The 25775-nt window shown below is 47.5% G+C and overlaps 1 protein-coding gene across 1 annotated transcript in view; it reads right to left on the minus strand.

Annotated features, from left to right (window-relative positions):
• The window catches only part of SMPD3 (sphingomyelin phosphodiesterase 3), an 81210-nt gene that overhangs the window by 51669 nt on the left and 3766 nt on the right, over positions 1 to 25775 (minus strand). The window lies entirely within an intron of this gene.

Raw genomic sequence — 25775 nt, forward strand, 5'->3', positions numbered from 1 at the left:
GCGTGGGGGTTAAGCCCAGCCTGGTCTCTCCCACATCAGCCCACTCGCTGGTGGAGAGAGGAGGGAATTTGGGAGATGAGGTCAGGTATCCTGGTGGCAGTCCCCGGGCTTGGGAGGCCTCCAAGCCCCGCTAATAGGAGCTGGCTTTTGTTTCTTGATTTGTGTCCAAGTAGAAACAGAAGGCGTGGCACAGGCAAAAACCTGTAGGGGGAAGCGCTGGCTCTTGGGTCTGGCCAGCAGGGCATGGAGGAGATGAGGGAGGCTGGTAGCAGCCAGTTCCTGAAGACATCAGACTGAACGAATGACATGTTTCATTTGTGTTCTACAAAGGTCAAAGGGCTGTGCAAGCAGGAGGGCTCAGAGGCAGCGGGGCCAGGTAGGAAGTTGCCTTGGTCGCCAGGGGACGTGGTGACAGGGATGCAGAAGATGGACCGAGGACTGATGGGCTGTGACTGGGGCGACATGGAGGGCAAGGGAGAGCCAGGCCTGGGCACTTGGGTGGCTGGTGAGCCTCTGGATGAAATGAAGTGTGGGAGGGCTGATACGGATTTGGGAATCTATGATAAGTTAGAGTTGGACAGGTAGCAACTGAGGTGCCTGAGGGACATCCAGGTGGATCTGTCCATGGGGTCACGGGACATAACGTGCACGGTTAGGGCGAGAGTCAAGCCAGAGACAGAAAGGTGGATGAGGCCAGTAACTGAAGCCCAAGAGCAGATGCGATCCCACGGAGTGTGTGCAGGATGGGATCCTAAGAGGGCCAGGGAGAAGCTCTAGGAATCACTGATAGTGGACTTTGAGAAAGCAGACACCATGGAGAAGCCTAAGGAATGGTCAGAGCAGTGACAGGAAGCCGTGGGGTCAGGCGGACCCTGAGATGAGAACGTGCAGGGGTGGGGGCAGTAGGAAGGATCACTTCAGAGGCTGGGCTCACGGCTGGGTAACCCGCGGATGACCGACAGGATGGGCCTGCTCAGCATGATGACAACTCATCATAGCTTTCAGCCAGCTCTGCAAGTTCGCTGAAGGCTTGTTTTCCTAGTTAAAGGTTAAGAGTGGACTTCTTTGAAAGCTTCCAGAGATCTAGCTGTGAAAACTTTATCCCACATCTTACATTTTCTCCCTGCTAGGACCTTTTTAGGTTAGGTAACCTGAAAAGTGTAACCCCGGCTATGGCATTTATATTATTTTAATCGTGACTTAAAAAAATATATTTATAGCCAATGCTCAAAACATCAACATGAAGTTCTATTTTGCTATCTTTTATACTCTTCAAATGAGCCTAATATTTTTGTAGTGTAATTTGTAGACACTTGGAGAGTCTACTTCTTTAGCCTTTTTCTTTGTTTTAGGTCACAAGAGGCCTGTCTTAGACCATTAACTATTTAATGTGACATGCTCTGCTCTGCAAAGTAAAAGAGAAAGGGCAGTTTTTGGCTCAGATACAGCAGCTTTGCCCCTACATGTGTCCAACAGCCTAATTTAGTATTAAAGCTCTGAAATGGTTGATTATCCATTAGGGTAACTATTTAAAGAGTTCATCACATCAGATTCAAACTGACAACATCCGTGCTGCAAGGGCAGCCAGGCGAGGCCAGAAAGAAACGGAATCTGAACGGAGCTGTGGAGTCTGCCTTTTGTGAGGCTCCAACACCAGACATCCATTAAGAAAAGTAACAGGTTTCTGTCGCACTGTGCCTGGTGATCAGGCATGTGCCAGCTGCTTCCTGCTGGGCGCGGGTCAGAGAGGACCCCTTGCTGAGAATGAAGGCCCTCATGGGGCATGGCTCGCCCTTTTCCCTGGACCCTTCCCCTGTTCTGTGCCTTCCTCCTATCTCCCCATGTCCTGTGCCAGCCCTTATCTCCTCCTCTCTGGGGCCTGACACCCTGAGCTGTCCCAGACACTCCACGTCCCGCATGTTCCTACACAGGTCATTGCAGTGCCACCAGCAGAGTTTGTGCCACCCCTCCTGACCCTCTCATCCAGCATGTCATCGACAAACTGCAAAATCTAAGTCTAAGGTCACTGTCATTTTCTAAGCTTGGCAGGTTACCTGTGATGGTACCACCCAATTGGTTCCTTCACTCTGCTTCCCCCTTGTATGCTCAGCAAACAGTTTACCTTGGCAGGTTCACCAGGAAGCAGTAATATTGCTAAACCAGGCGCTTGATGGACCTTTTATTTCTGCAGTTGTGTGTGTGTAGGTAGGTGTGCCTCAGGTGGATGTTTACCAGTTTCCAGGCTGAAATTATTGCTGCCCATGCTACCAGAGCAGCCTTTGGGGCATCAGCTCAGCTACCTGGCATGTCAGGCCATGGGCAATGCTATAATCCAGGGGCCCCAGGGCTGGTCCTAGGGCCTGCCTTGTCCAAGCCCAGGTGGGGATGCCTCATCCCCACTGGAGCTCTGTGGCTGAAGAGCTCCCTATGGAGTCCTGGGGCCCTGTTACAAACACGGCACCCAAGGCTCTTTAGAGTGGCCCCTGTGGTTTCTGCCTAGACCCCATCTTCAGGGCTGGCACATCCATCCCCTAGATGTGGGGAATATCTCACAGCTGTGACCCCCCTGGGAATTGCCCTCAGCAGACAGGAACTGCCTCCTTTGAGGTTAAGTCCCCTCCCAGAGGTTGGCCTGTCGTCAATGACTAGCTGATGCGGAAGGGGCTCTGAGGCCATATCAGCTCCCGTGTTCCCTGCGGAATTTCTGAGGCCTCAGTTGGGACCACAGTCCAGGTGGGTTTCTCCCTGTGCCCAACATGCCTCCTTTACTTCCTTGCACTGATCATTAGGTCTGCTACAACGTGGGTCCCAGTCTAAGGCAGCTGCCCTGGCTTAGCTGAGAGGGCTGGGCTCACCCACAGCCCCTCCCCTCCTCCAGAGCTGCCCTGGCCATTCTGAGTTGGGGCTGCTGACAGGCCTCAGTTGCTCTATCGTTATACTCACTCTTACATTTAAACCTCCTCAAGGAGTCACTTGGAAGGCATTCATTTTTTGGGGGACTTGAATTTAGGAAGAAATTGTTTTTTGGGGCCTTTGGTCTGTGCTTGATTTGTGTTCATGCCACCAACACCAATAACTGGGGAAGAGATTGAGCTTTCTTTGCTGTGGCTGCTGGGAAGCTTGGAGCCTAGCACGAGACTCATGTGTTGCAAGACACCCTGGGGCCTTTTAATTCCCCTTTCTGCACCTTCCTCACTGCTGCTATTTGTGTTGTTCTGCTGTGTCACTCAGCTCCCTCTGAGCCGCCGCGGAGTCTGTTTGGAAGGAGGTGCGCTGTAACCAAGTGAACACATACCTGCGGCAGTAGGGGTGTGCTTCCAGGCAGACCCGGCTGCTGGGTAGCAGCTCTGGGACATTTGCCAAGTCACAACTTCTCTAACACCATCAATTCTTCAGCCAGGGAATGGTCTGATTCCTGCATCAGAACTGTTTTGAAAATACTATATAGTAAGCAAGTGGCTGCTACACATCAAGTGCTCAGTAAAAGTAGGTGTTGATAACAATGTTTCATAAAATCATGTTGCCCTCATGAATCTACCCTACTCTGTGGTCCTGTCTCCCTCTTTCCTCCCTATCACATGCTGGCTGCCAGCCAGAATGCACTTCTGGCCTGTTGGGTTTCACTTTCTCATGGGAAAAAGACACCTGCCCAGGCACCCACAGCTCACGGCAGGCTGTGCGGACCAGCAGAAGGCCAGTGGAGATGTTCACCAATTGTTAATCCAGGCAGGCAGATACACAATGGAAGTGCCCATCATACAAATGGCTGCAAAAAAGCTAAAAATACAACTCTTTATGTAAACTGAGCCTCCCGAAAATGACAAAAAGGTTGTAGATGAGAGATTGGTGATGAGTAATTTAACCAAGAAGGTATAAATCTAGGCCTTTGAATACTTTAAATATAACCATCTGATACAAAAAGAATTGCACTAAATTTTTTAAAGCTGAGATCTTTCCTAGGGTGAGAGACTCTCTTTCCTGATAGGGACATGTTCCCCAAAAGGCAAGTGGAGAAGTCACACAATAACATCCATGTCGGCATCACAGCCCCCTCCAGGCAGCTTAGGAGTTTTTACACACCTTGTAGTCTACACTCGCACCCCAAATGCCACACATTACCTGGCAAACTGCTTGGGAAGCCATATTGGAGCAGAAAAGCTCATCTCAAAGAGGAGGTGGCTTGGGAAAATCTCTCATTCCTAAAGTCAGCCTGCCCCTGGCTCTGTCTCCTCATAAATGCCACATGGGCTTGAACCTGAACTGTGAGCTCATCCAAAGATGGGTATGAAACTGGAGTTCCTTGTCTTTGGGTTGAGAAGTCGGGAGCAGGGAACCGTCCTCATGGCAGATCTAGAATAGGCCTCCTGAGTGCATCCTGGAAGGAGAGGGGGGAAGGCAGAGGGGGCAGGATGCTGAAGAGGGACTCAAGGGCAGGACGGAGTGCGGGCAAAGCTGGGTACAGAGCAGTCCCCGATGGGTCTATTTGTAGAAGTGAGCCTCAGAAAGGGGGAGAGGAGCAGAGAAGTAAGGGAGGTTGCAGAGGAAGCCAAGTATTTGTCTGGGCCATTTAGTCCTGGAGGGCTGAGGGGTGTTGGGCCACATCCCTGGGGCTGGTTTAGGAGGGGACAGGTAGGTCTTCGGGGAAACCACCTCAGAGCTCTTAGGGCCACTGATGGGACAGGCAGAGGTTTGGGACAGATGGCCCTTGAACTAGGGTCCCCCTGCAGGGACTGGCTGAAGTTCTGGGGCATGGACTGAGCACGCTAACCAACCTCGGGATTTGGGGTGAGGCCTTAAGAGGCTTCTTTTAGGGGATCAGCCAGTGTAAGAGGGACAGTGTCTTGGTGACCAGGGACCTCCTGCTCAATCACCAACAGGCAGCCCCTTGTCTACTGCACGTGGACAAGGTCTCCCTCAATGCATAGCCTGAGGAAGGAGGCAGGTGGGGCTGCATTTTCAGTCTCTTTCAGCACCTATGGACCGATCACCCTAAAAACCTGTTACCTGCACATTGCCCTGCATCTCCAGAGTTTTGAAGAGTGAGAAACTCACTTCTCCTCCATCTCAACAGTAAGTTTCTTCCCTTCCTGTGGAAGACAGAGGCTCAGAGAAGACCAGGATCCCTCCCCCAGTGCCCCAAGTAGCACAGAAGCCTCAGGGTCCCGTTTCCCAGCACTGGCTGGTACATTTACTGCCTGTAATGAGGAGGAGGATGACAAGCATAATGAGGCACACAGGCTTATTCCTAAAATGAGTATAATGACAATAATGATAAAGGCAGCATCGGAGAGTGGGGAGAAAACCCTGTGGAGCCAGCCTGCCTGGGCCCACATCCCGGCTCCATTTCTCCCTCGCTGTGGGAAACTGGAGGTCACTTGCCTTCTTTGTGCCGGGCTCCCTCATCCATAAAATGAGAGTAGCTCACCGTGGAATGGGTTTGAAGAGTACCTAGCATGTGTCAGTGTCCTACTGCGGTTATTATTTCTATTCTTAATATTGATATCACTACTGCAGGCACAGTGCCTTTTCATGTACTGTGCCATTTGAACCTTATAGTCCTTTATGGGAGAAGGTATGATTATAATCATTCTACTCTACAGATGAGGAAATAGGCTCAGAGAGGTTGTGGGACTTACCCAAGACACCCAGCCTGATACGGAGACCTCTGCTCTTCCACCTGACTAACCCTGGCAAGGCTGAACAGCCTGGTTAGCCAGGATTAAAAGGGATGCTTCCCCATCATCTGACAGTCCTCCCATTATCGCTGCCCAGCAGGGTGGGAGGTTTTATCATCTCTACTTAGTGCATGGGGATAACAGCCAGGTTATTTAAGTGGTTCCTAGATAGGCCTGCCTCTTCCAGCTAAGTTGCTTTTGAGACAGCTGATCAGGACCCCTCTTCAAAATCACAATTTAACTGCTCACAGCATTCATTGTTCTGTGCCTGGAAGCCAATGCCCCACAGGCCACTGTGCTTGGTGCTGTGGCACTGATTAATAGGGAGTGCATGTGAGGCCTCTCAGCTGAGGCCTTGGAGCACTTTGCCAGCACTAATGAAGCTTCATGGTGGTGGCTCAGGTAGGTGGGGGACCCTGGATCCACTTTACATGTCTTTAGCTGATGCAGAAACAGACTGAATTACTCCCCATGCAAACCACAGCCTTCAGCCTAACCAGGCCACAGTGGACATTCCTCATCCCTGGAGCTTGGCCAAAATCATTTGCAGAGAAAAGACTTCCTCACTTCCAGTCCCTTCAGACTTCAGAATAATATCCAGTACTCAAAAGCCATTTCCCATTCAAGTTAGGGCAGGACCAGGCCAATAGCTCTGTGGTTGTCTAGTTGCTGTGGTAGCTCCCAGCCTGCCAGCCCACCAGAGGCTCCTGCACTTGTGTGTGGGGACTTGAGGTCAGGCCCGTCCCTGCAACACCATGTGCACAGTACCCCCTGCTTCCTCCATCCTCGTCGGCTTCACCCCAGCCCCAGCTCTGCCTTCACATGTCTGCCACCTGCCCGCCCTGGCTCTGACATCCGAGAGCTTGGGGGAGGTGGGAAGAGACCACACAACTCAGAGTAAAAAGCCGGGCTTCCTCTCTAGCATGAGGGGGAACCACATCATGGAGGGGCCTGGTCAGATTTGTGTTTTGGGATGACTGTAGAGGGAGGTACGTGTGTGGGGTGAGGGATGAGGGAGCCAGAGGCAGTGAGGCCAGGAGGAGGCCATGGCAGTGGGCCAAGGGAACACAGGTGGGCCTCCAGTTGACCATGGCAGTGGGGTGGACAGAAGGGGATTGAGGGGCATTTGGAAAGGAGATGGACAGAACTAGCTGACTACCTGGAGATGGGCATGAGGGGGAAGCGGAAGCTCTAGAAGAGCTCTTGGCCATTAGATCCACTCCACTGGGCATTTGTGCCCTGTGTCCAGCACTGGGCTTAGTGAACCTGTGACCTACTTGGCAATATGAGTGCAAAGCAGCTCCTCCACTTTCTTCGGAGAAACCACGTTAGAGAGCCTAAACCCTATTCCCTCGACTTCCGCCTCCCAGGCACCATCCTTTCTGGCTCAGCCAGGGAATGTGGCCTGACACCCAGAGCTCAGCCTCGGACATTCCTGGGCACCACTGAGTCTGACCCACACAAGGGTCTGGAGGGAGGGCATTTGTTCCCCACTTGGCCGATGAAGCCAAGGCTCTGGGGTTAAGGGACTGCCTGTGGGGGCCCAAGAGATGGCCAGGCCCTAAGCCCTGGGCCCTGCGGATATGTTACCTTAGGTGGCAAAAGGAACCTTGCAGATGTGATCAAGTTAAGGAGCTTGAGCTGGGAGATTATTTTAGATTATCCAGGTGGGCCCAATGTAATTACTACAGTCCGTGTAAGGAGGCAAGACCTCCAAAGGTGGAAGAAGGGGACAGCAACAGGAGAAGTGACAGGTTTTGAGATGGAGGAAGAAAACACAAGCTAAGGATACCGGCAGCCTTAGCAGTTAGAAAAAGCAAGGAAATGGATTCGCCCCTAGCTTCCAGAATGAATGCCAGCCTGCTGATATTCTGATTATAACCCAGTGAAATTGATTTGGGACTTCTGATCTCCAAAACTGTAAGGTAATAAATTCCTCAGCACCATCCCACTGCACCAGAAATCCTCAGTAGGAGGTGTGAGTTATTCAGGGCAAGGGAAGAGGTGTATTTTGATTCTGCAGAGGCCCACCCACAATCAGAATCAATTGCTTTCCATGCCCAGAACTGGGGAAGCCATAGACGCTGGGCCTGCTCCCCATTTGAGCTGTGATCCAGGTCAGGTGTTTGGAAGGAGCAGCCTGGAAAGGAGCTGGAAGAGTGGGAGGCAGAGGATAGGGAAGGGCTTGGGGGAGGAAGACAAGCATTTTGCTGATATCACACTAGTATGAGCCCCAGCTGCCCGAGGCCCGCCCCCGGAGAGGGGAGAACTGGTAGTGAGGCATCCCGCCCCCTCCTGAGGGTTTCTGTTGTAGTTTGATGCTGGGGATTTGGGGAGGAAGGGGAGAGAACTTGCTCCTTAGCCACAGACCTGAGGTGACTGCAAACTGCTTCCTGGGCAGTACCGTTCCCATTACCCTCCATAGAACAGAGGGTGGCTACCTGCCTCCTCTGGGGGCATCTGCCTCAGAGAGGGAGACTGAGCTGGGGGAGCCTGGGCCTTGCCGGGTACTCATGAAAGTGAAGGGGTTAAAGTTAGGATCTCTGAGCCTCCGTTCAGTTTAAAATGTTGGGTTCTCCTTACAAAGAACGGTTTCTTTAACCATTGTATGTGCACACAGACCATCTGGTTTGTAGGATTCTAGTAATGATGGTCAAGCCACGCAGTGCTCAGGGGGCTTTGCGGTTGTTGTCAAACTTACTCGCTCATTGATCTTCACAACCACCTCTGAGATGGGTACTGGTATCATCCCATTTTGCAGTTGAGGAAACTGAGGTCAGAGTGAAGTGATCGGTTCAAGTTAATTGTCAGAGACAGGAATTTTGACCCAGCTTTTCTAGCTTCCTCCTGACCACCTTTATGACACAGAAGAGAACTCAAAGATCATCCTGCTCACCCTTATTCTATGACCTTGTTCTGTGAGGCTGAAGACTTTCTCTGGGACACCACAGGAAGTTTACAGAAAATCGGGGTGGGTCGTTCTTCCTAGCGGTCCCTACACCGAAGACCTGTGCATCAGGTCTGGACAAGGGGCCTTGGCCTACCCCAGTGTGTAACCACTAACAGGTATTTCCTGAGCAGGGTGCTTTCTGGGCTCCCTGAGCAGCTCTGAGCATGGAGGAACAGACTGACACAGATGAAGCAAGTCATGAAGGCTGATGTGGGTGCTGCAGGAGCCAGTGGGGTGCTGCTATCCCGCAGAGCAATGTGGGGAGAGGGAGCATTTAGAGGCCTCAGTAGAGGGTAGGCAGCCCACACCCAGGGTGGATTTGGCCCAAAGTTCAAGGATAAGAGGTTGAGGTGACCGAAGACTCAGGCTAGGGAGGTCTCCTGCTCAGCCAGGCCCTCTCTGCACCAGCCAGAGCTCCTTCTGGGTGTTGCCTTCCTTACTAGTTTTTCTCTGCTTCATCATAGGAAACAGCTGCTGAGCCTTTCAGGGTTCCAGCTATGGGTGTGGGGGTATGCGGGTCCAGCCTATACAGAAGCATGGCAGGTTGGTGCCCAGTGCCCGGGAGTGACCACAGCCCTCACTGTCCTGGCCCCTGGCCATCAGGAACGTGGGTCTGCCAGCCCTCTCATGCTATGCTGCAGGGAAGCCATTCACAGGCTTCCTGAGGCTGATGACATACCCACAGCATGAAGCCTGGCATGCAAAGGAGGTTCACAGGGACGCTGATTGAGTGATTTTCCTAAAAAGGGAAGAGGGACCGCTGGTACTAACCCTGGGCCAATTTCCCTCAAGGAAAATAAACTTCAGACTTTAGAGAGTGGAACAAAGGTGAAAATAAAAGTAAGTCCCTATTTTAGACTAGACTATCTTATTTGCATTATTAATAATTCTGCTCTACTTTTACAAAATGCATAGTATAGTTCTAAGTAGCATCTATGTATGGTGAGCCTTCCAGTCAACGTGTTTGCATATCTACTAAGGTTTCATGCAGAACCAGGCCCCATGCGTGCCAGATGCAGGTGTACCCACAAGGAAATGAATGTTGATTTAATAACCTCCTTTGATCTTTTCAATCCCACTCGCTATGCCATATGGGGACTGGGCACTGGAAGAAGAGGGAACAAAGAGTGGTGAGCTGGCTGGCCAAGGCTTACTGATAACCAGTTCATGACCATACCAGAAGTTCTGCTGGGTCTCCCTCCCCATGGTGACCTCAAGCTGACCCCCACTGGCCCTGCAGCTCACCACTACTGTTTGGCTCCTATAGAGGTGATTCATTGATGGGAGTCTCCAGTGATAGCTACTGAGGGAGAGACATGCTTCAGAATACTGTGAAACAATGAAAAGCTCTTAACAGTTGATTTAAAATCAATATGGCAAGGAAATAGCACCCAAAATAGAAATACCCCGGAGAGGCCAAGGGACAGATCTACACTCCTCACTGCTGTTTCTGTCATTGCATTCATTTTCCACTCCTGACCGTGTGCATGCATTTAAATCCCTCATACACACTCAGGCCTCGGCTGTGTGTGTTTGTCAGTTTATCAATAAGAACAATAGTAACTACATTTATGGACTGCTTTGTTCTGCCAGGTACTTTAAATTTGTTCATTTAATCCTCCCATCAATCCACTTAGGTCAATATAATTATTCCCATTTTAAAGATGAGGAGGCTGAAGCTGCCCGGGGTCACTCGGCTCCCAAGTTTCAATCCGAGATTTAAACCTGGGTCTGTCTGACTCAGAGATGGTCTTCCTACTTCTCTGTAGTCATCAAACTTGCAGAGGGCAGGGAAGAGTTGGGAACAATAGTGGATGCATCCAGTGAAAGAATCAGGACCCTGAAATGACTTGAGGCCCTGGGCAGCACTGGCCAGTAGAACTTTCTGCAATGAAGATTGCTGTCTAGTATGGTAGCAACTAGCCACAACTGTATGGAGAACTTGAAATGTGGCTAGTATGACTGCAAAACTGAATTTAAATTTTAATTAAATAGCCATATGTGGCTAGTGGCAACTGGATTGTATTGAGTACTAAGGGCAGAAACCAACATGATTCTGGGTCAGGATCTGTATAACACTGCACTTGGATCATAAGAATTGGACAGGAAGTTGAAAACACCTGGGGGGTCCTGACACAGTCACCTTTACATGTGGGAGCTGACACATCACATCAGAAGAAGGAAGGAGGAGGGGAGTGGGCAGGGCAGAGGGAAGAGTGGGGGCTGGGAAAGTAGGGGTAGGCACAAGACGGGTTCACCCAAGGATGCAGTCCCTTGTTACCTGTGCTAAAGCCCTAGAAATGCAAAGGAAAGAAATCGTCAGAGAGGGAAGGACTGGCTCAGTGTCAGTTAATGGGTCTGCCCCAAAGAGAAGCAGCTTCCTGTCTCTCTGCTGGGTGCTCTACACTTCCTGTGAACTTGTGACCACTTTCGTCTGCTCATTTCTTGTTTGCTTTGGGGCATCCAAGCAGCCCATGTTTCCTCCTGGCAGCAGGGAGATAAACATCACCGTGGAGACAAACTCACTTGACTCCACTTATAGTGGACTAACAGCCCATGATTTTCCAGCTTGAGGGCCCTTTTGCTTCTGTTAGTGTTGCCTGAGAAAATTTGGCCATGGAGAAAGACATTAGGAAGCTGAGGGCAAGAAGCTGCCTGTGATCAAAAAGACTCAGGACAAATCCCTGATGGAGGCACTGAAGCATCACTTTGAAGAGAATAGCCACAGCCTGCTTCAAATAGCCACTCCACCTCTCTTTTGCAAATTGAATGCAGCCCTTGGTCCACTCCCACCCAGATTTGGGGAAGTAGCAGGAGGGCCTGGAAAGCTTGCTCCAGAGGGGGCTACTTGCCTTGGGCTTTCAAAGGGAAGGGTGGGCTTACTCTTTGGTCCTCATACTATCTTGGTCTGGACTTCAGAGGGCAGAGGTGGATAGCACAGGGAGGAAAGGGCCTTTCCAGGAACTCAGACTGAGAGATGGGACATCTAACTACTTCTTTCTGTTCTGATTTATGGGAGAAGAGAAGGTTTGCAAGAGGTAGTCCCTGAGGTCCCCACAACACAGAGCTCTCCATCTGCACCTGAGCCTGGTCTAAGGGTACGAGCAGGCCAGACTTGGTCCCTACCTGGAGGACAGAGGCAGGCATGGATATAGATGGCCATAGTACAGTGTGTACAGAGAGCCTGGATTCTGGGAAAGACAGTTACATCAAAAATCCCAGCAGACAGCAGTGGCTGTGGCTGGAGCAGGCTAGCCTGGCTGAGCCAGGGGAGAGTCTCAGGAATACACCAAGACTGGCTGCCCCGTAGGAGCTGACCCTTCTCTGAAGGCTGCACATTAGGTGTCACAGGTGAGACAAACATGGGTAAGGGTTTAGGTTACTGCAGGGTTACAGATCTGGAGTTGGTACTGGCCTACCAGGTACCCTGAGGTAGGGTCCATGGAAACCCCAGGACTGGATTGCTGGTGATCTGGGCTCCCGTGTGGCCAATGCCAAGGCCTTCCTGCTTTCCTGCTGGATGCAGTGGATTCAGTCTAGGAAATCTGCTTCCTAAACCCTGTACTCCAGGTAGGGCTCTGTGTAATAGGGGCTACCAGACTGGGCACCAGTCAGTACTGTATGAGGGCTTGTTAGTGTGCTCTGCTTGAGTGGGGCTCTGAAAAATTCAGGCAGCCTCTGTGTCCAGTGACCAGGGAACTCTGACTGCCCTGGCAACCTCCGGCTGGGCAGGATTTCCTAGGAAGGATCTGGGTGGCTTGGGGGCATTAGCCCTCAAGGATAGACACTGATTTCTAGGAAAATAGTTGTTTGTGCTCATAGCAAGCGCTTGGGTTAGGAGAACAGAGACTGGGGCACATGTGATGGCCTCAGGGTACTGCGATCAGCATAGCCCAGTTTGGAAGGAGAGGGCTTTGCTACCCAGGGCCAACACTGGCCTGTGCTGCTTACCCTGGTCAGCAGTGAGTCTGTGAGCCCTGTGGGCTGTGCCCTCCCTGTTCTTTTCCATGTGAAGCACTGAGGGAGGAAACAATTCCCACGACCAAGCAGTGGGCCCCCTCTTGGGAGAGGGGAGTAAAGTCCTGGTCTGTGGGGAGGAAAGGACCTTAAAGTAGGACCGGGCTTCCAGTGTGAGCACAGAGGAGGCAATGCTTAAGGTCAGCTTTGATCTGCTGCTCCCACTGCCCCATCCTTCCTCCTTTCCTCTCTCTCTGTCTCCTTTCCAGGGATGCATAAGAATGTTTTCCAGAGATAGCACGGGCCTCAGCAAAGCCCACCATGGTGCGGTGCCCCTCTGTGAATATTTGGTGCAGATGCTTTCTACCGCCTCCCCAGTCACGCTTTTTATTGACTGCAATGCCAGGCCATGGGTTGTGATTCTGTGGTAAGAATCAATTTCATAGATGTCAATAAACTGAGAGGAGGATGAATTCTGAGCATGACAGCTGTTTGGGGCCAAGTCCACATTTCATTCCTGAATGGCCTCTGGCTTACCCATCCTTTCCTTGGTCCTGCTCCCCAGCCTTCATCTTGAGTTCAGCAAAGTGAGTTTGGCTATGTGCCTAAGAAGAAGCCCTGGGCTAATTTCCAATCTTGGGGCTTTCCTTTATCACCCCACTGTTTATTGTAAAACCCCAGCAATACAGAAGAGAACTGGAAACACATTAGGTAGAATCCCACCTCTCTTGTAGCAGCAAATTCTGTTTGGCTTTTCCCTTCGGCCTGGGTCCATGTGTGTGATGGCTGGACCAGGACTCTCTTTATGGTCTATTTATTCAATAATGTTAGATGCTTTTCTGGGTGGCCTTTGAGTCTTCCAGTGCATCATTTCCAGTGGCTGCAGAATGTAGTGTTCAGTGGATAGACATGCATTATTTAATTATTTGCCTTCTGTACACATTATTGCTGAAAGTTAGGTCACCTGACCTGATTATGGCTCATAATGCACATTTGCCAGTCCTGGTATAGGAGGTGCAAAATGGGGCCAGAATTCTGATGCAATTATTCATGAAACATTTATTAACTGCCAGCTAAAGGTAACGAGCTGTACCAAGGAGAGGATGGGCTCTAGCGGTGTAAGAAAATGTGGGCCTAGATACCCAGTTGCTTAAGACAGACCTGCAGGCCTCACGTGATGAGGTGGGGTGTTAGGGCTTCTGAGCCCCAGGGAAGTTATGACATGCCTTGTTCTGAGAAACTGGGTTCTAAAATAATTGCGACTTGTCTTTTAGACACTGGTGCATCCCTATTATATGTTACTGATAATATAGTTTGGGGCTACTTCACCTCAAAAAAACAACACACAAAGATTCTAGGGGCTTTTCCTATAATCCCTTTAAACTTCACTCATGTGCCTTCTGACGTTCCTTGGGTGGGAGGAGAAAGGATGTGGAATTAGAGCTATACTGCTGGGAATTGTGGGAAACCTGGGAGTTTTTCCCACCTGGACTCCCACTCATCATGGGCAGGTGCAGGGGGGCTGCAAACCACTGTTTGATAGGGGAATAACAACTGCTATGTTTCCTGAGCTCTTGCTGCAAGACACAAACTATCCTAAGCACTTTACATAAGGAAACATGATTTTCTCTACAACAGTAATTGATGGGAAGTATTATTCTCTTCGCTTCTAAGAAGAGGAGTTTTTGATTTAGAACAGTTAAGTGACTTGCTAAAGGTAACTCTCTTCTCCAAAACCAGATAGCTGCATTGTACTTCATGAAACCCTGGTCTCACACATGTTTGCCTTTCAAAATAAAATGGTAACTGGATAGCAGTCCAGACTTAAGAACGCAAGAGAAATTACATATAATAATTTTAGAAAGCTCTCTTAAAGTAATTTGCTTTCCAAGGAGAGTATGTACTTAGAGCTGAAATTGATAAGGATATATGTTTAGAATTAGTACTTAAGTTTATTTTTGTCATTTTCAAAAGAAACTGTACCTTTAAATTAACATACCACATCAGTGGGCCAAAAACCTGATCTCATCCTCTCTCTTTTTTCGCTGGTAGATTAAAGACCTTATGGTATTTACAGACTTTCTGCTCTACCCTGAAGTCAGGAGGCCAGACCAGAAATCACAGACAAGAAGATCTCAGTGGTAGAATGGGGTCTGTCTACTGAACTGGTGGCTGGATTTGTGTGGTGGGCATAAGAGAATGCTCTCACCCAGGGCGAGCATTCCAAGGCCCGGTTTTTTACATTTGACTCTCATTTTTCTTGATTGCTGCCACAACCATAATTCATAGTCCTGTTAAGTCAGAATCATAGGTTTTGTTTTCAAATGACAAAGAGACTGCTTTGCTCAAGGTGGTGATTTATTCTGGTTCTCTCATGAGAACCTTCTACATCTGGGTGTGGATGCTTGAATGCTCTATGACCACCCCTTGGAGTGTCCCTGCTTACACTCAGCTCCTGTGCCCCACCATCATATGCTCAGAGAGGCTTACTTGACAGTTTGCTCTGCAGCCATGTCCACCATGCGTGCCCTATATCTATGGGGTGAAGTCCAGTCTGCAGGCCAATGTACGCCCTTGAAACTGTTAAGTTTGGGGCTAGAGATGAATTCAGGAGTCCTTGGCATATGGAGGGAGCTATGTTCCTCTGCGAGAGTAGGTGAGGTCACCAGGGGCATGGGTAGAGGGGGAAAGCAAGGAGATCAGGGTTTATCTTGGGGCAACCATGTTCAAGCTGCCAGTGGAGGATGGAAAGGTCCAAAGGCCCAGTGGAAGAGATGAGAGCTGAGTTGGGAAAACACTGCCTGGGACAAAGAAGCAGAGGGAGTGGCCAGAAGGGCCTGGACGAGTGGGGTCTGCTGTTCTGTTTGCAAAATTTTACCCAAGTCTTGGAAATCACAAATCCTACATAATGGGGTTGAGTCTTACTGGTTTTTAAGTTCATTTTTTAAAAAGTCAGAATATTATCATGAAAGAACATGAAAGTCCAATCTTTCTAAAGACACCACATTTTGGTTTCTTTCATTGGCTTTTCAGTATTTTCAGTGGTTTAGGGTTTTTAACACTGCAATTATAATTATACTATCCCTATAAATTTGTACTCAGTTTAACGAATCACAAGCAATAGTCTATGACAGTCTTTTAAAATATGGCGAACATCATTCAGGCTTGTATAAAGTTCAGCACGCACCTTTTAATTTGGTTTCCTTCAGTATATTATTCCTTCCTGTCACTATATGTTTTGGCTACTTGACATTAGGTCCTAAAAGTAGGATGTACATTTATGCCCACAACTGTCTTCATCTTGTATTTCTAATAACAGGCTTTGCCTTAAGCATTTTGATGCTAAACTACTGAGTGTACAAATGTTCAGTGTACTTATGCTTTCACAATTGCTCCTATGAATATAAAATTACCCTTTTTATCCTGCTTGATGCTGCTTATTGCCTTCAATTGTGCTTTGTCTGATGTAGCTACACACGCCTTTTCTTTTATTTGCATTTACCTGGTATAGCTTTGCCTACCCCGGAATCTTTTTATTTTAGGTGAATGTCTTGTATTAATTTAATCTGGGAGCCTTCGTCTTCTAACAAGGGAATGTTAAATGCTTACATTTATTGTCGTAACTATTTTGGTAGCCCCTGGTCATCGTGTTTTGTGTTTTCTGCATTTCCTTTCTTTTCTTCCTTTTGAGCCACAGCTGATGATTTCTTTTATCTTCTGCAGTGACTTGGAAGGGAGACATCTTGTTTCTCACTCCACTGATCTGCATTCTTCTGCCTCCAGTGAATGTTTTAATTTGTCTCTGTGCTGGCTTTCTAAGCAGATTTGCTTATCTCAACCTGGTCCTTCTCATTCCCTTTGGTGGCGGCGACATCCTCTGAGAATGGTTTAATGGCCCTGTGGTGACTTTTTTCTTTGCTCACTCTGGGAAGGGAGTCCCAGTCTTCTGTGTAACTGGAGCAGGAGAGCTGAAGGCCACTCCCAGAGGCGCCCAGTGCCTGTGAGAGGAAGGGACCATCCAGGCCCTAGCCAGAGGGGATGTGTGTTTGGTGATGGTGAGGGGCAAGGCAGGAAGTCATCACCCACAGGCAGGGAGAGCCCCAGGAAAAGGTGTGCTGACCCTTGGCTGAGATAAGCAGCCTGCCTGACCTGGTCGCAGGTGACAGGGGTGAGCTCTCTGTAGAGAGAGAGTCCCAGGGTCGGAAGACCTAGTCTGGCCAGTTCTGGCTCTGGCCTAGACAGGTGGTTCAGGGCCTGTCAGCCTTAGGCGTGCAATTTCCTGGGCACATGAATTATTTTAAAATGTACTTTTTAAGATTTGGAATTTCAGTGAGGGCTTTTTCAGTGCCTCCATTTGTCTACTCTCTTAATCAGGTATTGCTCTAGTGTACTGTACATTAAAACTCTCTCTGTGGGGCAATTAAACGCTTTAAATGACTTGTATAAATTTTAACATTCTAGCAATTTTTTTCATTTATGCAAGATAGTTGCTCTTTTTTATTCTCTAGCACAGAGGTGCCAGGTCTGGGAAGGGCACTGCCATAACCACAGACGGGAGGGCTGGGGCCTAGCAAAGGTGGGGTGGAGCTGACTTGGGGTAGGGGGACGCAACAGCCTGCCTGGTCCTGTGCAGGTCTCCAGAGGGAGACACAGGCCAGGTAGGGCTTTTCCTTCATTCTTTTTTCTCTCCCTCCAGCTTTATTAAGATATTATTGATATGTAACATGTAAGTTTAAGGTGTATAAGTTTATATATATCCAGTGTGATGACTGGATATACATATATATTGCAAAATGATTGCCACAGGGTTTTGTCTTCTGGAGGGCCTGAGGATCAGGGGTGAGGCTGGCCTGCTGCTAGTGATCCTTTACCTATCAGGGCCAAGGCTTTCCAAAGAGTGGCCCCAGGGACAGGCCATAAGTCAGAGGATCTGCTGGTGTGAAGTGGGCAGGGAAGTACATGCAATGGTAGAGCTTTGAGGGTGCTAGCCTAATTTCTGGGGAGGCTGGGGGAACAAAATTGTTTTTTTGTTCAAATGGTCAAGAAGGCTAGACCATTCCACTGGACACCAAAGGCTGACACCTCACAAACACTAAGATCCTCTAGGAGCAGCATCTTGGCCGATCCACAGTCTGGGATGCCTTGTTACATCTCAGGCAGAATCAAGAGAGAACATCACCAGGGTCCAGACAAGCAGTATCCAAGGAAGCCTTGGAGCTGGGACAAAGGTAGGCCTGGACACTGGAGATCAAGGTCATCACTCTAATCTCCATGCTGCTCCAGGCCCACATGGTCAGGATGGCCACTACCAAGCCCCTGGAGCACCAGATGAGGAAACCAAGGTCTAGAGATACAGAGGATATATCGAAGGTCACTCAACTGGCCATCCCAATTCCTTAAAGTGTCTCAGAATATTCTAATCCATTTGCCTTTCTCCTTCTATACAATGGCATACACCATGTTACACCAGTGATGTACACAGTGTTAACACCAAGGACCAACATGTACGTGTGTGCACGCGTTTGTGTTCCCCTATCAGAGTTAGTGTTTCTTGGCAGTTCCAGCACTCTCTGCTCATCTCTCCCATTATACCACTTATCTCACTACAGTGGAACTATCTCCTTGTTTTGTCCTCCTCACAGGAATGAGTACCTAAAGGCAGGGACTTTCTGCTGTTCTTTGTATACAGTAGGCACACATGAATTTTGTTACATGAATATTGATGAATTTACAACTCTCTACTCACTATACAAAGGTTACAGTGGCTTGCTCCAAATAAATGTGAACTCCTTTTATGATCAGCTAATTTTGTTTTTCTGAAGTTACATTTTTCTGAAGGCTATCAACTCTAAAACGAAACTTTGCTCAGCATGACTATGGGGATCATGGCTGCTTGGGCTACATGGCTTCATAGCGCTCCTTGTGACAGCATGCTCTAATTGCAGGCAAAGGGTCTCAAGGGTGGGTCTTTCCAAATAAAGGAAAAACATTTCACTGTAGGTATACAACAAGTATCAGAAATACACCAACCTCTGCCTCCTTCACTTTGATGCTGCTACCCCAGATTCCACAGCTGGACCTGCTCAGACTTGACTTGAGATTGAGATAAGGTTTGCATATAACATCCCAAGTTGGCTCACCTGCTGGGCTACATTATTCCGGAGGGGTGAGGAGGGACCATCATGAGGTGGTCTTGTTCATTTGCACATTTCCTACATTGCACTCTTTGTTCTATTTTAGAATTGACTAACCTCCTAAGGACAGGGACTGTGTCTCATTCACTTCCATCTCTCCAATGCCTGGCACAAGGCTTAACATACAGTAGGTGCCAGATGCATGAGCAAGCTGTGAACAGTTGCTGAGCACCTACTGTGTGCCAGGCTCCATGTTGGGGGCTGATCACAGAAATGTCTAAGGGTTGACATGTAAGAGCGTTGGGGTCAGAATGATTAGGTAAAATTTCCTGGCTGGTAAAGCTACTCTGAAGTAACCACAGCTCTACTTTCTGGTGCCCAACCATTCTAAAGATCTGTGCCTTTATTATTATTATTGTTGTTGTTGTTGTTGTTGATTTCCTGATTTGATTTTATTCTCCAGAAGTCACCATTCCACCCTTGCATTCAGTGTGAGCTGACACACATTAATCATTACTGGGATCAATGGCCAAATGAGCCCTTAACATTCCATTACCAGTATTTGTCATTTCTCATTAGCGGTATGTCTATAATCACTAGGGACTTACCCCTGGACAACTTGTCAAAATCTTTGTGGCCTTGCCAACCCATATGTTTATCCTTTCATAGCTGTGGAGGGCATCTGGAACCCTATCATCCTTTCCAGATAAAATATAGTGTGGCACCATGATCTCTTTTATTTTCTATCATCTTGCACATCAAAATCCTTTGCTCATCAAGGGACTCTCTTATAGCCGTGAAAATTACCTCCCCACTGCCTTACATCCTTCACAGAACTGCAGGTGCTCCTTGGAAGAAGTGCCACATCTGTGTCCTCTCCCTTCCTGCCTTTGTTTTCCATCTTTATTTGAAGCATAGCCATGGAGAGAAACTGGTGGTCAGCAGTGTTAGGAAAGACTACCGTCATTAGAAAAGATAGATTTTTCCTTCTAACCAACCTAAGGAGAATGGAGTTTGGTTTGCAGTCCCTGCAGTTTGCAGAGAAATAAACAGAATGAATTCAAGATGGTAAGTCCAGAAAAATCTCCTTTTGTGAAGCAAGCTCTCTGCATGGCAGTAGGCCACTGACTGACAGGTGCTGCATCCACAAAGGGCTATGGGATTTGCAATGATCCTGAAAGCAGCTACCCTTGGAGACAGCCACTATGGGTGTCACAGGGGAATCATGGACCAAAGGATAACATGGTTTGTCTCCTGGAGCACAGAAAAAAGGCCTGAGCCCAGGGGGCAAGGCTTCTGCAGCCTCCCTCACAGAAAAAGCTCTTCTAAGCCTTGCCTGGATTTGGGCACGGCAGCTGTGCATGGCATCTGTGCTTCCTGGCAGCCTGTGCTGCCTGCCCTTTGATACAGGCAGCAATTCTTGCAGCAGACCTCCTACCCCTCTGATGCCTAGGGCTTTTGTGAAGACCAAATAAAAGGAAGACCATGTACACCCTGAAAAGCAGAGAGCACTGATGGGAATGCTGGGCTCTGGTGGTGCTGTCTGGCCCAACCCTCCACAAGCTCTGGCTCTGGGCATGCTTGGTAAGCGTGCTCCACACTGCAACGAAATGCCCAAATTCAGTGAGATGCCTCCAATTGGTGGTTTCAGATTTCACATCCCTTTCTTTGCCTATGAACTTTTTTGGTTCTCTAACACTTGTTCTCCTGACAGTCAAGGCTTTCTAGACACCTATTTCCTACTAAACCCTTTTCTCCACTTCAGGGCTCCCAGAATACACCTTTGGCACTCTCAGCCTGTTCATTTGATCACAGCTTTTCCCTGCCTTCTCTCCCCACCCTACTTTACCCCTCAGAACCTCTCCATATTGTACCTAACCTTAAAAACCAAGCAGAAGACCTATATTACACAAGCTGACCTACAAATCACCTTTCCCTCCTTCAAAATAACAGTTATTGGATTCTTGCTGACCTTGAACCCTGCAAGGAGTGATCACAGTGGTTAAGAGCAGATTTTGTAGTCAGACTGCCTGAGTTGGGGTCCTGGAGCTAACTAATTCTTACTGCCAAATGACCTTAGGCAAGTTACTTAAAGTTCCTGAGAGTTGCTTTCTTCAGCTATAAAACAGGGATAATCACAGCAGTTCTTTTTTATGCATGTAAAGTGCTGAACACATGCCAGACACACTGTAAGTATTTGATAAAGGAGATTTAGTATTATCCTAAGAATTTTCATATATGTTGCCATGTAAAGGCAATAACAGTCCAGGAAAAGTGGTTTTATTGCCCCACATAAGGAAAATGAGGCTCAGGTTAAAAATCACTTGTCCAAGGCCACACGTTTGGTGGTGAAGCTCAGGGTCAGACTCAGCTCTGTCCAGCTGAGAGCCGCGGCTTTCCCACTGCCACCGCCAACACGCCCTCGTCAGGCCTCCTGTGGCTCCTTCGGCCGAGTGCCTCGGTTCACTCCGGCACAGGGACATCTCCCCCTACACCTCAGGCAGACCACGGGCTCCTCCAGGGCAAGGTTTCTCAAAACTCCCTCACCTCAGCTAGACACCACTCACCATTTGTTGAGTGAAGAAAAGAGTGACTGGATGGGGAAAATATATTTCAAGACCAGACCCTATCTCAAAAGAACTTAGTACTGGTACTTAGGTCTCTGGCAGTCAGGAGCCTCTCAACAGAACCAGAGGGGAGCCCACCTCCAGGCTCTTCCCCACACCTCAAACCACCCACCACACTTTGACCCAAGACATCTGTCATGTTGATCTCCTGCCAAAACGCTTACAGGGATCCCCACACTGCCTGTGGGACTAGTTGGGAGTGTTTCTTCTAGGGTCCAACATGCTCTGTTAACATAACTCTTCACTGAGCTTAACATAAATTTTTTTGGTCCTGAAGGCAAACCAAACCTTTGGAAGAAGAGGTAGTCAAGGACAGTGATAATATGCCCCTCAGAGCCGTGCAGTGAATGCTCCCCCGGCCTGCTCTAGGGGGCAAGAGAGCATGGTCCTCCTGAGGCTCTGGTTTCCAGATTTATGTCAGTTCATTTTTTAAGCAAAGATGCATGTAAAGTGCCCTAAACACCAAAATCAGAATATTAGAACTTGAGGATAAACATGATAGAGAACAATACCCCTTTTACTGCTCCCTCATCATCCCAGGGAAAGAGCCTGTGTGTTAACCGACAGAGAGAAGAACATAAAAGACTGTATAACATGCCGAAAGTTACTGAGGCCCTATGTTTTGGTGTGAACACAATTAGATGAAACTGTCTTTTCAACCTCTTCAGGGACCCAGTGGGGATAAGGAATGAAGCAGTGGAACTGTAGTAAAGACTATGGGGATTCTGAACAGAAAATCTTAAAATTCTATTACAGAATACCTGAAATCCCATTTAGTCAAAGCTATGATTCTTTGAGTGCTTACTGTGTACCAGGTGTTTTATTTGCATTAGCTAATTTAGTCCTCACCTCAACCTGCAAGAGAAGTAGTACTACATTTTGCAGAAGAGGAAACTGAGACTCAGTGTCTTGATCAAGGCCAATGGTGGCAGAGCAGATTTGACCTCATGTATGTCTGACTCCTGTCCAGGATATTTCTCCTAGAGCACAAGGCTCACATTTCCCTGAGGAATCCTGGAGTCCGAGAGACTTAGAGCTCTTGGGTCACCTGTTACAATCACCCTCTAGTCATCCTCTTCCTCATCTCATTAGCCAAGGTCAAACCTGTGCATAATGCAGTTAGCTAATTTGTTTATTCATTATATACTTATGCAAACCACTTGAAATCTTTCCTCAGTAGCATTACCTGCTAGAAAATTGGGGCCATGTCAAGGTAATTCATGAACTTATGCTTTGCAGATGTTTTCAATCATGTTTTAACTAGTAGTGAATCTTTTGTTTGATTTATCTGAAAATTGTCTGCTTCCCCTTTCTGTTGACTCTATCTTATAAGATTCTATAAGCCCCCTCTGATAATAACAACAGCTAGTATTAACTGAGCACTCACTATGTGTCAGTCACTGTTCTAAGTGATTGAACTCATAACCAAGGAGTTAGGCTCTATTATCCTCATTTTATAGGTGAAGAAATGGAAGCACAGAGAGATTCATCAACTTGCCCAAGGTCACACAGCCCAAATGGTAGAGCCAGGATTCATCTCAGGCTGACTAATTACAGAACCTGCTTTGCTAAACACTTCAGTTCGTAAATTAAATTTCCTTCTAAATAGGAGCACTCCAGAACATCTCTGACCAGTAGAAATACAATGTGAGTTATAAAAGTAAGCCATATATATTATATCATTATAAATTTTCTAGTAGACACATTTGAAAAGTAGAAGTGAAATTTTAACAATTTTTATTTAATCCAATATACCCAAAATATTATTTCAACCTATAATCAATATTAACATTATTGGGTTTTATGTTTTATACTAATTTTTCAAAATCTGGTGTATATTTTATATTTACAGTACATCTCAATTTGGACTAGCCACATTTCAAGTGGTCAATAGCCATATGAGGCTATTATATTGGACACCATGGGTACAAATAGGCAGTCTCCTCTTCCTATTTCATCTGTGACTTCTTTCTATTTCAACTTTAAGTTTTGCATTAGGATTGGATCAAAGAAGACTGTGTTAATGGAAATGTACCCATGGACAATTTAATGAACAGAGCAGCAGTTTAGGACAGTGGAAAGAACAAGCTTTAGGAGATATAAACCTGGGTAGTAATCCTCATCTTTGCCACTACCTGGGGCTGTAGCCAGTAGCAACCCTCAACTTCCCTTGTCCTCTTTCCTCCTGTTAAAAAAGAAATGGTGGTTTTTATTATTAAGGTTCTTTCCATTTCTAAAAAACTCTGCTTACAGCTCACACCCTTTTCAAGGTTGCTGTTATCTGTTTCCACTTTCCATTCAAGATGATAGGGCTTTCCCAAGTTGGGTTGTTCCCCATGCCCAGTTCGCTGCCTGGCAAATTGCAGGCACAAGAGATGTTTGTTGAGTGAATAAAAATCTAATTATTATTTGAGAGACCCCTGAGCCTCCCAGCTTCTGCCAGAATAACTATAGCAGCCTTAGTAATTGATTATACTTTTATTTCCTTTCTCACATTGGCCTAAAATCGTGACAATCTAAACTTTCTGAAGGGTTATAGCTGGGATTAAAAAACATTTCCTGATCCTGTTAGCAAAGGAGATGGTGCTCATCTGCAGGCGTGGCTGTTTATAGACCCCACAAATGGCCCCCGTCTTATTACATGCTGTTCTGATGCTGAGGAGAGTTAATTAATGACTTTAAATAAGAAAGCAATCCAATCTGTCTGCATTCATATGAGTCAGAGCAGACCCAGAAGGGGAGCTGGGTCCTTGGCCTCCAAGTGCCCTCAGGAAGCTGTCTTTGCTCCATGCGTCAGAGCCCTTCTAGGAGAAGGAATTACTCAAAATGCATGGAGACCCAGCTTGATGTGAAGCATTTTCTTAAAAGGCCAGGCTTCCTATCTGTGTGTTATTCAGACTGAGGTCTAGGGAGAGGAAAAAGCACAGGTCTGTTCTCATAATTCTCTTTAGACACCCAAACACACAGCTACTGAATGGGGGGTTCTCAGGCATAGGGCCCTCGTGTTTGTGCCATCCTGGGAAAACCAGAGGACATGTGGCCTGACACCCATCAAGCCCCAAACCTGCCTACCTTCAGGAATCTTGCAGCCATATACGAAGACAGAACATTGGTTGTGATGACATGAGGGCAGGAATGTAGTGCTTTCCTGAGACTAGTTGAGGCTCACAACAGTGAAAAAAAACCTTTTTTTTTTGTATTAGAGGCTTTGCTGTGAAAAATCTGAGAGTGGGAATAGGTGGTAGGGGCTTCTTAATAAAATCCAAGGGTCTTCAACATTAGAACAGGACAGTAACAGATGAAGACAAGCCCATTTTCCTTGGTTCTCTATGTACTCTGCCAAATAATAATAATAATAATAATAATAATAATAATAATAATAATAATAACTCAAAAATGCCATTTTCCCCCATTCTTGCAGATTATTAAAGCACATGTTGTGCTGTTACGGGATTGGCTTCCTGTGATACTGTTCCACTCTGGAAAGAAAACACTGGGTCACTAGCCATCAGGGTCATTATACTCACCTTTCCATTTCTTTGGTAATAAGCTTTTTGTCAGGATAATATGTAAAGTATATGGCAATATCCTTGATGAATTGAAAAGATCCTTTGTGGTTTATGTCTGAATCCTAGTTGGTCTCTAATCTCATTTCTCTAAAGTTTGTTTAGAATCTTCATATAGGAGAGTTCATTAATTCAATCTTGCTTCTATGATAGCAGTGGGGGAAAAATAGTGGAAAGGAGGAGACTTTGACATTTGAGAGATCCAGGTTGGAACCTAAACTCTGGCCCTTCTGGTCTGTGTGACCATGGGCAAGCCCCATTCCTCCCAAAGCTTCATTTCCTCATCTTGAAAGTGGGAATAACACTACCACCTACCTCAAAAGACTGAGGATTAAATACATTCTTTCATGTGAAGAGCCTGACTCAGAAATGTTTCCTCTTATTATTAGCTTGTAATTCTTTAAATAGGGATTGCCGATGGGTTCATTTGAAGTGATGCAGTGAGAGCTTTTACAGCACTGTTTCCTTCTATTCCATCCTGTGATGAGCTTTGGGGAAATCCTCACAGAGGCCACGGTCCCCAGAGCTTGCTTCTGCTGCAGGCCCTAAAATCCTCCTTTCCCACTAGCGGGGCTGGGGCCAGTGCTCTGGAACCTTGGACAGCTCCACTCCTTAGAGACTGCAGCTGCCTGAGGGAGCCAGAGGGATTTGAGGGATTTTCCCAGAGAGGGTGAATTAGTACAGGGATTAAGGAATCCCAAGGGCTGCAGTCTCACTTCCAGCATGCATGCCACTTGCTTGTATGCTCAGATTCCTCAGATTTCCAGGTCTCCTGGAAAATTCTGAGGAGCCATTAACTCCACCCATAAGGTTTACTGAATCTTCAGACCCTTTCCTGCTCTTCTGTGCACTCCAAGGATTTTTTT

The sequence above is a fragment of the Manis javanica genome, chromosome 17 (genome assembly GCF_040802235.1).
Source record: "Manis javanica isolate MJ-LG chromosome 17, MJ_LKY, whole genome shotgun sequence".
NCBI classification, from domain to species: Eukaryota; Metazoa; Chordata; class Mammalia; order Pholidota; family Manidae; genus Manis; species Manis javanica.